The sequence below is a fragment of the Macaca nemestrina genome, chromosome 10, assembly GCF_043159975.1.
Source record: "Macaca nemestrina isolate mMacNem1 chromosome 10, mMacNem.hap1, whole genome shotgun sequence".
In the NCBI taxonomy this organism is placed as follows: domain Eukaryota; kingdom Metazoa; phylum Chordata; class Mammalia; order Primates; family Cercopithecidae; genus Macaca; species Macaca nemestrina.
This window is the reverse complement of record NC_092134.1, coordinates 32951137-32963999: the sequence shown is the minus strand read 5'-3', so window position 1 is coordinate 32963999 and position 12863 is coordinate 32951137. Positions and strand designations below refer to the sequence as shown.

Sequence of the window (12863 nt, the reverse complement as noted above, 5' to 3'; positions counted from 1 at the left end):
TACCAGTCCTGCTGTCCCTTGGCTGGGAATAAAACCCATTGCTAGGTGACGGAGAATGTGTCCTCTGCTGGTTGTGTTCTCTGTGGAGCTCAGGGGAGGGAAGGGCCAACCCACTACGAGGGTGCTATTGGGAGCGGTGAAAAGACCACATCCTTTCCAAGGGACACATGTCCTGGAAAGCCTCTGTAGCTTAGCAGGCTCTCATCCTGTGAAGCCGGCTCTGGCCACTAGGGGGCAGAGCCATGAACTCAGATTGGAGGGCGCCTGCAGGGCAGCTGGCAACCTGGAGAGACACTACGGGTCATCCAGGCACAGACAGGCGAGGGAGCCAGGGGAACAAAATGGAAGACACCTGGGCTGGATGGAAGTCAGTGCCCTTGGATGCTGGCACCTGCCTTCCCTGCCACTGCTAAATCAGGCTTCTGAGGCTGTTGGCCGTCAGGGCCCCACGGTCCCCCATAGGTGCTATGGCAGTCCCTGTGGAATTCCCCAGGTGTTACCAGGCAGCATACAGGTAACAGGCCTGGAAAGTCCCCAATACCCCAGCTGGACATGCTCAGACACTTTGGGGCTCCCCGTTCTGTGGCACAAATTTCATGACCCAGTGAGGGAAACAGGAATACACCAGGTCAAGCAGTATGTGGCTAAATACATTCCAAAATAAAAAGCAAAATAAAGAGGAGTCACATCACCACGGTGCCGCAACCCCATCTGTCTCCTTCCCCTATGCTATCAATAAATAAGTTTTCCAGCCCCAAATAACTATTAGAACCTCCTCCCCATATGCTAGCCCCAACCTCTGCTATGTATGATACAGGAGGTGGCCCTATCACTGGAATATACAAAATGTTACACAGCTACAGTATGTACACTGAGGAAGGGGGGCCACCCCAGAGCCTGTGCCCTCACCTGGTCTTCATTAAGCCCCATTGTCCTGCCTCAGCTGCCTCTCTGAGTAAGAAGATGGGAGCCCCCCTAAGGAAAAAAATTCCTTTGGTGAGAGTTAAGGAGGCCATCAGGCCTCCTCCAAACAAGCCAATTCTATGAGCCTGACTCTGAAAACAATAATCATCCAGAAATTTAAGGAGTCTGCTCTGGCCAAGGAGGGAAAGGGTCTGCATGTTTGCCTCCCCTTGATTAGACACGGGTCTTACTTTGCTACTGTAAGGGTACAGGGGTGACTGGGAATGGGTGGCTGGGACATGATGGGGACGGAGCCTCTGGCCCCATACTTCTCCAGGCTTTGCTGACAGTGGCCTGGTTTTTTTTGTTTTTTTTAAAACATTTTAATCCTTTTTTATGCCCTTTTTCATACCTTTTTTTTTTTTTGAGATGGAGTTTCACTCTTGTTGACCAGGCTGGAGTGCAACGGCACAATCTTGGCTCACTGCAACCTCCGCCTCCCTGGTTCAAGCGATTCTCCTGCCTCAGCCTCCCCAGTAGCTGGAATTACAGGCATGCACCAACACGTCCGGCTAATTTTGTATTTTTAGTAGAGACAGGGTGTCTCCATGTTGGTCAGACTGGTCTCGAACTCCCCGACCTCAAGTGATCCGCCCATCTCAGCCTCCAAAAGTGCTGGGATTACAGGCATGAGCCACCATGTCCGGCTTCATAACTTTTCATAACTTTCATAACTTTTATCCCATAACATTTTAAATCCCATAACTTCTTTAATCCCATACATGTTTTAAAAATCCCATACCTTTTTAAAATTTATTTTATTTAGTGGCCTTTTAGATTATGGTGATCTTCACCTCATCTCCACCCGTCTCTCCACATTAGACAGGGGTCTTATGCTTGCTACTGTAAGGGTAAAGGGTTGACTGGGAAGGGGTGGTAGGGACACAGTAGAGGCAGAGCCTCCAGCCCCACTTCTCCAGATTTTGCTGACAGTGGCCGGCTTTTAGATGATGGTGATCTTCACCTCATCGTTCTCGGCAGTCTGGTACAAAAAAGGAATGCAAGGGCTGCTGCCCAAGCTTGGGTGCTCCTGGAGGTTCTGCATCTCCATAAAGCAGCGGTATGATCTGCTGCGCAGTGGGGTTACCGCAGGGAGAACCCTTCCCTGCCTCTCCTTGCACAGGCTCCCCGCTGCTGGCAAGGCTCACCTCGCAAAGATCTTTGGAGAGAGGGAGGCAGGGCGCTGTGCGAGCCCTCCTGTGTGCCCACCCTGCCTGAGGGCTCTACTCACTACCCTGCTTGTCAGCAGCCCCAAGCTGCTGGGGGGCTGGGACCTCTGGAGTGGGCTCATCAGCAGGGTTCTGGGCAGCTGCCAGGGATCTTCCACGCTACTCGTTGCAGTCACTCACAAGCCGCAAAAAGCTCCAGCAGCTTCACCTGGAGGGAGGGGTACTCAGCTGCTCTGCCTGTGCCTGAGCCCATCCCCACCCCCACCCCTGCAGAGATGTTCCACGCCCTACCTTCATCTCTTCCCTTGTCCTGGGCCAGCCTGCTGATGCACTCCTTCTCCTGGTGCTGCTCCTTCAGCACTGCCCTCTGGCTCTGGTACACTGCGATGTACTCTCCTACAGGAGGACAGGGCTCAGACGCTGGGGCCCCTCTGACCGATGTGCAGCTCTCCTTGCTGTGCCCTGGCTTCCCACTCCCCGATGATGTCTGTCTCTCCAGACAGCTAGATGAAGCGATGTTCCAGTTCCTCCACCATCTCCTTCAAGTCCACCTTCTCCTGCATGAGCTCCATAAAGCGGCTCTGGAGCCAAAATAATGGGGTCACATTAAGGCAGCGACCTGCCTGCCCCCAACCCTTTTTGGCCCATGCCTGGACTCACTCACCTACAGCCTCTCCATGGCCGCCTGCAGGGCCCAGTGGGTCTCCCCACACATGGAATTGCCCCCAGTTCCTGGGGCTGGGGCTGCCACCTCAGGTTCCTTCTGGGCCGAGGCCAGCAGATGAGCCATGCGCTGGCAGTGCACTCCTTCAGCTGCCCACGTAGCCGTGCCTGCTTCTCCTGGGCACTAGCTACAGCTGAGTTGAAAAATGCCCCCTGCAGGCAAGAGGTACGCATTCTTATAGGCGGATACACAGGACAAACAGGGCAGGGAGGTGGAGAGCAGTCTTTGCCTTGGGGGGCCTCAGACGGCGCACCTGTTAGTCACAGGTGAAATGGTGTCTGACCACTGGCTCCCAGGGAAGGGGTGAGGGTCCAGAGAAATCAGAAGGCCAGGAACCCAAGAGCAGAAGGGGGTCTGGGAGGGACACGGAGGGAGGCAGCAAAGGTGGGGCAGGGGGAGTCAGGCTCACCATGGCCTTCTGGCTCTCTAGGTCCTCCAGGATGCTCGGCATGGGCTGAGGCACCTCCACCTCCTCCTCACTGTCCAGTCCATCTCCTATTGGGGGTGGCCAGAGAGGTCCTCAGACAACCCAACAAGGGTAGAGTGGGCCCACCTCTGCCCCCACTCTCACTGTGTAACCCTGGGCCAGTCCCTCCCTAGCGGGGAATGAGCAGCTCTTTATTTTGAAATGGAGTCTCGTTCTGTTGTCCAGGCTGGAGTGCAGTGGCGCAATCTCCGTTCACTGCAACTTCCACCTCCTGGGTTCAAGCAATTCTCTGCCTCAGCCTCCCAAGTGGCTGGGATTACAGGCACCTGCCACCACACTCGGCTAATTTTTGTATTTTTAGTAGAGACGGGGTTTCACCATCTTGGCCAGGTTGGTCTTGATTTAACTCCTGACCTCGTGATCCACCCGCCTCAGCCTCCCAAAGTGCTGGGATTGCAGGCATGAGCCACCGTGCCCGGCCTCATTATTTTTTAAAGAGCCAAGATCTTGCCGTGTTGCCCAGGTGCAGTCCCACTACCAATAGGCACGGGAGTTCTGACCTGCTCCATTTCTGAGCTGGACCAGTTCACCATCCTTAGGCAACCTGGTGGTCCCCTGCTCCCAGGAGGTCACCATAGTGGTGCCTTAGTGTGGACACCTGGTTGGCATAATGACCAGCTGTTCTAAAAGTCTGTTCAACTCCTCAATCCTATGCTGCTAACAGTTATCCCTTCCTCCTGGGGCTCTCTTTCTGTGAGCAGTCTCCGCTACCTTCCCCAGGTAGAGCCATGAGGCTCAACTGGGCCTGAGGCTGCTGATTCTGCTGGCTGAAAGCTTCCAGGCACTCCTAAGGGGCCAAGAAAGAGAGTGAGAAGGCACAGAGGTTGCCAGGTCGTTCCCCTCAGGGCCCTGCCCTGAGCAACTCCCTCACCTGGGTCTCCCGCAACTCTCGGCAGGCCATCTTGACCACTGCTTTGCTTTGAGCTTCCTGCTGCTGCAGCTGGTCCACGAACTGGGTCTACAGCAGTAACTGGTTGTGCAGCCCCTCCTTCTCAGAGGTCAGCTGCTGATAGGTGGCCACATACTGCTGCAGGTGACTCAGGTACTGGTCTTGCTGCTGCTGCAGACCGAGCCTTCTGGCTCTTCAGCTCCATCTGCAGAAAGACCCTGGGCGTGAGGGCAGGTGGTGGCTGGCCCATAAATGGGGTAGCAAGGTCACTGTGTGGCTCTGTTGCTTTCCCAGGCCCCTGGCCCCTTGGTTCCAGGCCTAAGTGACTGCCTCCCTTTCCCAGAGTCCCATGCCTCCTTCCCCAGCTGCAGGGATCTGTCCTGCAGACCCCAGCTGCATGGCGGATGAATAACATACTCACACTGATATTCAGTGACAGAGCAGCTAAGGGGCCAGGCCATGCACAGAAAGAGTTGTGACAACTGCAGGCCTTGACTAGCTGGCCCTGACAGCATTTATTCAGCACAGGCTTAATGACAAAGGCTTTGAGTCAACACACCTGTGGGTAATTAACTTTGCCGACCCACCCCCAAGTAGAGCGCAATCATGCACCTGCGGATAATCAAAGGTTGGTCCTAGAACCACATGAGTAAACAAGGTATTCAGATAAACTCCCCCACATTCCCATGTTATCTGCTCTATTGTTATCAACTCAAGGTAAAGGGGATTAGGGGTTAAAAGGATTTCAGAAAAATCCTTTACTGAAGCTGTGCAGACCTTCTGGCCTTCCAGGAAGGTTTGTGTCTATATCCTATAACTTCATCTTACAATTTTTCCAACCACACTGACTGATCCCCTATAGCTCCCCCTTTTCTGTTTTTTGCATTCAGTCTTGTTAGCTGGAGAGTACATGTGTGTGCAACAACTGGTCTGTCAGCAATGGTGGTCATTGCTCTTATTCCGGCTTTGCATCCTAAAATTAGTAAATAACATAAGACAAACATGAATATAATTAGCAACATTCTTTTCCACTCAAGGAGTGATGCCCAGGAGCGGTGGTCTATCCAGGAGAGACGATCTTGCACACCCTTCCATATAGCTGTTTGTTGGGTGTGTAGATAGATCTACAGTATGAAGGGATTCTAAAATTGTATTTTTAAGTTGCCTTATGTCTGCTGTTAAATTGTCATGAAAGGTTCCCCAGAGGTGTTGTTTCACCTCATCCCAACTATGTATTGATTGATTCCACGGTAGAGAAGTGACACAGATATGTTTATGCTCCCAGTCACAGTTTAACTGCTGTTGGAATGCCAGTGCATCTTGTCGCTCCCCCACATATTCCAAGGGCAGCCTCAAGGGCTTGCAGATGTGCAAGAATCTTTTGATCTATACCTTGCTGTAAGAGAAGTACATTAGAAACATTTCTGGCCAAATTATCTACAAAAGCAGCTGTTTTTCCTGATTCAGTAATAGATGCTACAGCCACACTAGCAGTTACTAGGATGACTATGACTGAGACTATAAAGGCTACACATGTGCCTATGAATCTTTTGGGTCTGATCTGGGACAGGGCAAGTTCTAAGGTGGCAAGGGCAGAGGAACCTTGCCAATCGCATGTCAAATTGACTGGTGGGAATGCCTCAGATTGTCTCCTTAATACCATGACTCTAGTAATATTTAAATTATATATTGTAATTAGTAATACATGAGGCAAACCAAGTCTGTCCCTGCACCTGGGTCACAAACGTGGAGTTTCGGGGTATAACAGAAATATTAGTTCCTATAAAGAAAACATATGGATGGGTAGTGCAAATCAGGCACTGATCAGTGTGATTATGAATAAAGGTTATAGTATAGTTGTGACTGGAATTATGGTATGTCCCATGCCAGGTGTCAAAGGAGGTGCTAAGATGTCCCAGGCACCACAGAGTGTCTTGGGGTGGCATGGATTTTACTTGGGGTCAGAAATATCCACCCCCACATCGGCCCAAATCATAGGGGAATGGGATGTGGCTACAAAACTGTGATTGATGCCATGATGGATGAGGACATCAGTAAGGCTTCCCTGCAAATGGCTGTGGGACCTCCAGTCTAAGATGTTACAATTGCCTAACTGGAGGGTATAGGCTTGTTCCCCATGACAGACCTCCCAGCTAAAGTGGAATCCATTACTTTCCCAGCTTTGTTCTTTAGCACAGGAAGGAATGTTTGGGAAAGTGGCATTGATTGCATCGCCCGGTTTGAGGCTACCTGCAGCTAGGAATGTTAAGACATTTCCTTTGTCATGATGTAGCCATAAGTGTGTTTGGGCAGGTACGCAGTAAGGGTTAGACCCTTTATAACTTACACACAGTGGGAGGATAGTGGGATGATATGTAGTGATACCTGGCACCTTAGTCTAATGTGTGCCATTAATGATGGACCCCACTGGGGTAAATCTATCCCTCCTAGCCAAGCAGTTACGTTATTAAAGGCTGAGAAGGAGGTGTCTGCCCAGGTGACAGGGTGAAAGAAAGGTGGATCTAAGATATGAGCCCAATAGAGTGTAGCAGGTATAGGTTGCAGACAAAGCAAGAGCATATGAAGGATCAATACCCTATATGAGTTGCAACGTACAACAGAGAGCATAGCAAGGAACAGATTATCTGGAGTGAATGGTGTCTGTGTCCAGAGCAGGATTCATTCCGCCTCCTGAGTTGCCTTCTTCAGCATCCCCCAGGTAATGTCCGAGGAAGCCGCATCATCCAGGGCAGCGAGTCCTGTAGGGTTACTTCCTTCATTTCTGGTACCAGGTTGGGTCCTAGCCACGTAATGGTATGGTTTGATGCATTGTGCTGGAATCCAAAGAGGACCTCAGGGGGTGTGAACACAAGCATACCCTCTTCCCCAAGTTAACAATTCACTTGGATTACACCATACATTACTGTTTACATCTTTCCATAAAACTGCAGTTTTGTGTCTTGAGAGGTTTTAGCAAAGTGCTTTTCTACAGTGGATTGAAATTTATCATCTAAATTTAAAAAATTAAGGGTAAATAAGGCTTGTGCCAATAGCGTTGCAAGGTCCTTATCCATACTCCCCTGTTTTGTTTTTTGAGCATATTTTTAAGGGTGGAGTGGGCACGTTCTATTATGGCCTGTCCGTGGGGATTATATGGGATGCCTGTGGAATGTTGGATGTTCCACGTGTGACAAAATTGTTGAAATTGTGAGCTGGCGCAAGCTAGACCATTATTAGTTTTAATTTTTATGGGTTGCCCCATAAATGCAAAAGTTAAAAGAAGATGTTTAATGACATATCGAGTAGACTCTCCAGGAAGGGCGTGTACACTAATTAAATGAGAATTGGTATCAATGGAGACATGTACATATCTAAGTTTTCCAAATTCAGGGATGTGTGTAACATCTGTTTGCCATAACTGATAAAGTGCCAATCCTCTAGGGTTAACACTTGTTGAAGGAGGGGACATGCCTGTGAGCTGGCAATCTCAGCATTGCAGGATAATTTATTTAGCCAGCCTCTGGGTAAATTGAAATTGTTTAGACAAGTTTCTCTAGTTTTGCCGGAAAAATTGATGTGATTGGGTGGCTTGGTCAAGCAGTGATGTTACAACCTGAAGGTATGCTTGATCATTGCCATAAATCAATGGGCCAGGCAGTGAGCTGTGGCCCTGAATGCGTGTAATAAAAATAGGATGTGTACACTGATCTAGCAATTGCTGAAGTCAAAGAGCACACAGGGTGGACTCCAGAGTGGACTTAATTAGGGCTGTCTCAAGGTTCTGCAGTAAAAAAACAGAGTAAGCAGAGTCATTAACAATATTGAGGGGCTGAGTGGAAAAAGTTTCCAAAGCCAATATCAAGACCCCAAACTCAGCTCTCTGAGTGCTAGTAAATCCAGATCGAGTGATGGAATTATGTGGTCTCTACCAGACTGCTGCTTTTCCATGTTTACTAGAACCATCAGTAAACAGTGTTAAAGCATTTATGGGGAAGTGAACTCTTTTTGTAGGGAAAATCATAGGAGTATGATAAACTGAAGGAGTTAGCAGGAATGACATGCTCTATTTGACCTGTGTAATCAGAGAGTGCTATTTGGAAGTCCATCGATAAGGGCAATACTGCTTTGAATTGCTTTTTATTTAAAGAAATCCTGATGATATCAGGATCACAACCTAGCAAGTGACTGCATCATCTGCAGCCTGAATATATGACTTTACTGATTAACTGGATATAGGGAGATAGTGTTTTAGTCTCGGTATGTGAGCAAAAAAACCCACGCTAAAAAACATAGCTCTGGAGCCATTTGTCCTATTAACCCTGTAGGGGAGTGTTTACTGGGAAAAATAAACAATTGAACAGAATATTTTGGATCTATGAGATTTACTTGTCTTTGAGAAATAGCCTGTTCTATTTCTTCCATCTTTTTTTTTTTTTTTTTTTTTTTTTTTTTTTTTTTTTTTTTTTTTTTTTTTGCTGCTGGGATTAAATATCTGAGAGAATCCAGGACTGTGTTGCCCTTTAAGATAGAAAACATGTTTTGCAGCTTATAAGTAGGAATGCCCAAGGTGGGGTGAAGCCAATTAAAATTGCCTAGTAATTTCTGATAATCATTTAAGGTGTGTAAGTTGCTAGTATTTAATCTTTTGAGGTTTTACTGACCAGGAAGTAAGTATGTACCCAAGATATTTCCAAGGAGAGGACATTTGTGCTTTTTCAGGTGCAATGATTAAACCACTCAGCTGTGCATTCTTTATGACAGAGGTATACAAACTTAAAAGCATTGGCTCCGTTGGGGCTGCTAGTAGAATATCATCCATAAAATGAATAACCTTGCAATCAGGAAATTCTTTTCTGCTGGGGAACAAAGCTTGATTTACATGATACTGACACATGGCAGCACTGTTTAGCATTCCTTGAGGAAGCACTTTCCAATGAAATCGGGAAAGCTGGCCTTTCATTATTGATAGCTGGTATTGTAAACACAAATTTTTCTCTGTCTTGCTTTTCCAGAGAAACAGTGTAAAAGCAACAGTGGCCATTATTAGAAAGAGGTGTTTTAAATTCTTAAATTGTACTTAAATCTTAGCAGAGAATTATAATCCGGGATGTCACTTGTATACAAGGAACACGTGAAATTTTGCCGTGGGCCACCTGCGGAGCTGGGCGTCTAGCAGGTGGGTCCCAGGGCGGCGGCCATGTTGCACTTGCACTGCCTTTCGTCTGTGCTGCTCCCTCAACCTGCTGCCGCTGGGCAGCTGCTGCCAGCCGAGTGGACCTTCATGCACGCCTCCTGCCTCTCCCTAGCAGGCCAGCTCTGGTGTGCTGGGCCTGGCTCCTTGTCACTGCTACCTTTGTGCAGGCCGAGTTCCTGGAAGCACTCGCTGGCTCCAGGTGTACGAGCTTCCTTTGCTGCCAAGCATTTCCTTCTGCCTACCACCAGCTTGGCCACACGGCTTCAACCTCTAATGCTTTTTCTTAACTTTTTATAAACGTTAAAAGAAATAGGTTTATATACCCAATTGCCTTGTCAACCTTGCATTACCAGGCAGGCTAAGAGCTCCCCTTTTAATGCCTCTTGCCTAAGAAAGGGTCCCATAGCTGTAGCGTAGCTCTTGTCTTTTTTCCTATTTATTGCAGGAGGGGGCTCAGGCAAAACCTCCATTTCCTCTTTGTTATTTTGGTCTGCTGATATCAGGGCTGAGCGAAAAGGAGGTGGTAAGGCAGGTGACGGTTCCTCCTCCTTCCCCTTTTTAGGTTCTTCTGTGTATAACAGAGCCAGGGTCACCCTAAAGCCCATAGCATTAAAGATAATACTGGGACCTGTTGCCCTTGCGCATGATGTTGATTAAGATCTCTCCCCACTTGTTCCCAGAGCTCTACGTCTAGCGTTCCTTTTTCCGGGAACCATGAGTTTTGTGAGAAAACAGTTTGCATTAGATCCCTTAATTGAGCCTGTGAAACCAAGGCTCCACTAGCTTTAAGCAGCTGTTTCAATACTTTTATATACTGTTTCTGTTAAGCTGATAACTGTTGTCCCATGATGAAACCCTAGCCTGAACAATCCCCCCAAACTTGGAAATTCCGAGTGGGCATCAATGACTTACTAACTTACTGTTTGCACAGTTCATCTTCGTTGAGGGGTCCGTTGTGATCCTTCACAGTGTGCCTCCCGCAGGGCACCACTTGCAAGGGTCTATCCTGCAGACCCCAGCTGCATGGCGGATGAATAACATACTCAGACACCGATATTCAGTGACAGAGCAGCTAAGGGGCCAGGCCACACACAAAAAGAGTTGTGTGCCTTGACTAGCTGGCCCTGAGGGCATTTATTCAGCACAGACTTAATGACAAAGGCTTTGAGTCAACACACCTGTGAGTAATTAACTTTGCCGACCACCGAGTAGAGAGCAATCATGCACTCGTGGATAATCAAAGGTTGGTCTTAGGACCACATGAGTAAACAAGCTATTCAGATAAACTACGCCACATTCCCATGTTATTTGCTCTACTGCTATCAACTCAAGGTAAAGGGGATTAGGCTGCTTTCAGCCAAATCCTTTACTGAAGCTGTGCAGACCTTCTGGCCTTCCAAGAAGGTTTGTGTCTATATCCTATAACTTCATCTTACAATTTTTCCAACCACACTGACTGATCCCCTACACCCAGACTTAAATCTCACACCCTTCCTCCCACCATTTAAACTAGGCCACAGACTGATGGAAAAGCAGAGGGAGCCAACCTCCATCTGCTAACTGTGCCACATGCCTAATGCTTTCCACGTATTATCTCATTTAATCCTCAGCACCTCTGCGAGGAAGGTGCTAACTTCCCTTTTAAGGTAAAGAAACTGAGACTTAGAGATGCAAAGTAGTTGAATGGTGATGAGGGGAGCCAAGGCCAGAATCCAGTTTGACTCTGAGGAGCCTCTTATACCACCGTCTCTTTCCCTATGTTTGGGGGGCTCCATGACTCTAGCCAGGATGATGATGTTCAGACCTGGGAGGAGCCCACCACTAAAAGTCAGAGGGCAGGAAGCAAGAAACAGTCACAGGACTGCCCTGGAGGGTGCTGGGGTCACCTGTCCCCCAGGCTGGAGCTGCCTCTGGCCTCACACCTCCCCTCCCCAGAGGCTGGTGCCCGCCTTCCAGCTCTTCTTGGATGGGGCAGTGTTACCGTCTCCTTTAGCTTGCCCAGCTTCTTTCCCAGCTCCCTCTTTACGTGCTATTCCAACTGCATTGCACTGGTGATCTCCATGTTCTCGTTAGTCTGGACAGAGAGAAGCAATCGGCAGCCATCCACTGCAGCTGGAGACCCTAGAACTTGGTGTCTGCCTCCCATGGCACCAGGAAGGGTGGAGGCAGGTTAGAAAAATCATTCCCTCTTCCCCACAGCCATCAGAGCAGGGCTCTGGTTCACAGGTACCTTCAGAAGTACCATCTCACATTAGGGGTACACTGCCTCATTTTATGGGCGGGAAAACAAAGGTCGGGAGGGCTAGGGAGGAGGGCAGGCTCTCCTGATGGGGTCACGCACCAGCTTTATGAATCCATTCTGCAGCTCAGACAGCTGCTCCTTGAGCTCGTGGTTCTGGGTGAGCACGCGGCTGATGGTGGTGCAGTCATTCTGCATGGTCTCCAAGATTTGTCTGTGCGACTCTGCCTGCTCCCCCAAGAGCTTGGCCACCTGCTGCAGCTCCAGCAGCCTCTCCTCCCACTCCTGGTTCGGGTGACTGAAGCCCTCAGTGTCTTGCTCCTGGGCTTGGAGCTGCCAGGCTCTCCAGTTCCTTCTGCAGGTGGCCAGCCTCTGCTTGTAGCTGCTGCTCCAACCTGGAGGGCCCTGCTTGGAGTTCCAGGGGCACGGCTCAGGTAAGAAAGGAAGCGACAGTAAGGGCCTCTGGATTCTCAAAAAAAAAAAAACCCTCCTGTTGGTCCACAGCTCCTCTCAGGCTCCCCAAACTTGGCCTCCCTGCTAATGATTCCTTGCACCCGGATATTAGCCAGTCTTCCCGCCACTTTCTGATAGAGACAACTGTGGATGGCTGACAATGGGCACACTTCCCTCTTTGCTGATGGGAACACTGAGGCTCATGGAGATTACGAGACTTGCCAACTCCTGGCACAGACCTCTTTCCTTCTGCCCCAAAGCCCTCCATCCACCCACCTCCCTGGGGCATTCTAAGCCACCCCCACATTGCTCTGATACCAGTCCTGCTCCCAGGTCACCACAGTCCCAGCTTACCCATTTGGTTACTCAGTTCAGCCAAGCTCATTTCCAGTTCTTATACCCAACTCATGCTATGCTCCTTCTCCTCCCTCAATGTGCGCACCTGCCCAAAATACAGCAGGAAAGGGCCCTGAAGAGAGGGGCTGGTGGCTGGATGGGCTACCATCTCCATCTCTGACCCTGCCTCCACATAGCCTAGACCCATGATCACCTCTGGCTATAGTCTTCCCATTTTACAGATGCCTAGAAAGATCAAGTGATCTATATAAGGTGGGGGGCTGAAGGGTCAGGTCTCACCCGCTCTGACATCTACTGCATCCTCTGCTGCCACATGGCACTCCCTCCTTTCAGATTTTCAGCATACGTCTCTCTCTCCATTTGTAGTTGTCCAACTGACTCCATTACC

The 12863-nt window shown here is 49.2% G+C and overlaps 1 pseudogene; it reads right to left on the bottom strand.

Annotated features, from left to right (window-relative positions):
* Window positions 1-1427: 1427 nt before the first annotated feature.
* On the bottom strand, window positions 1428-12862 carry LOC105493876 (golgin subfamily A member 2-like; annotated as a pseudogene).
* Window position 12863: the final 1 nt, after the last annotated feature.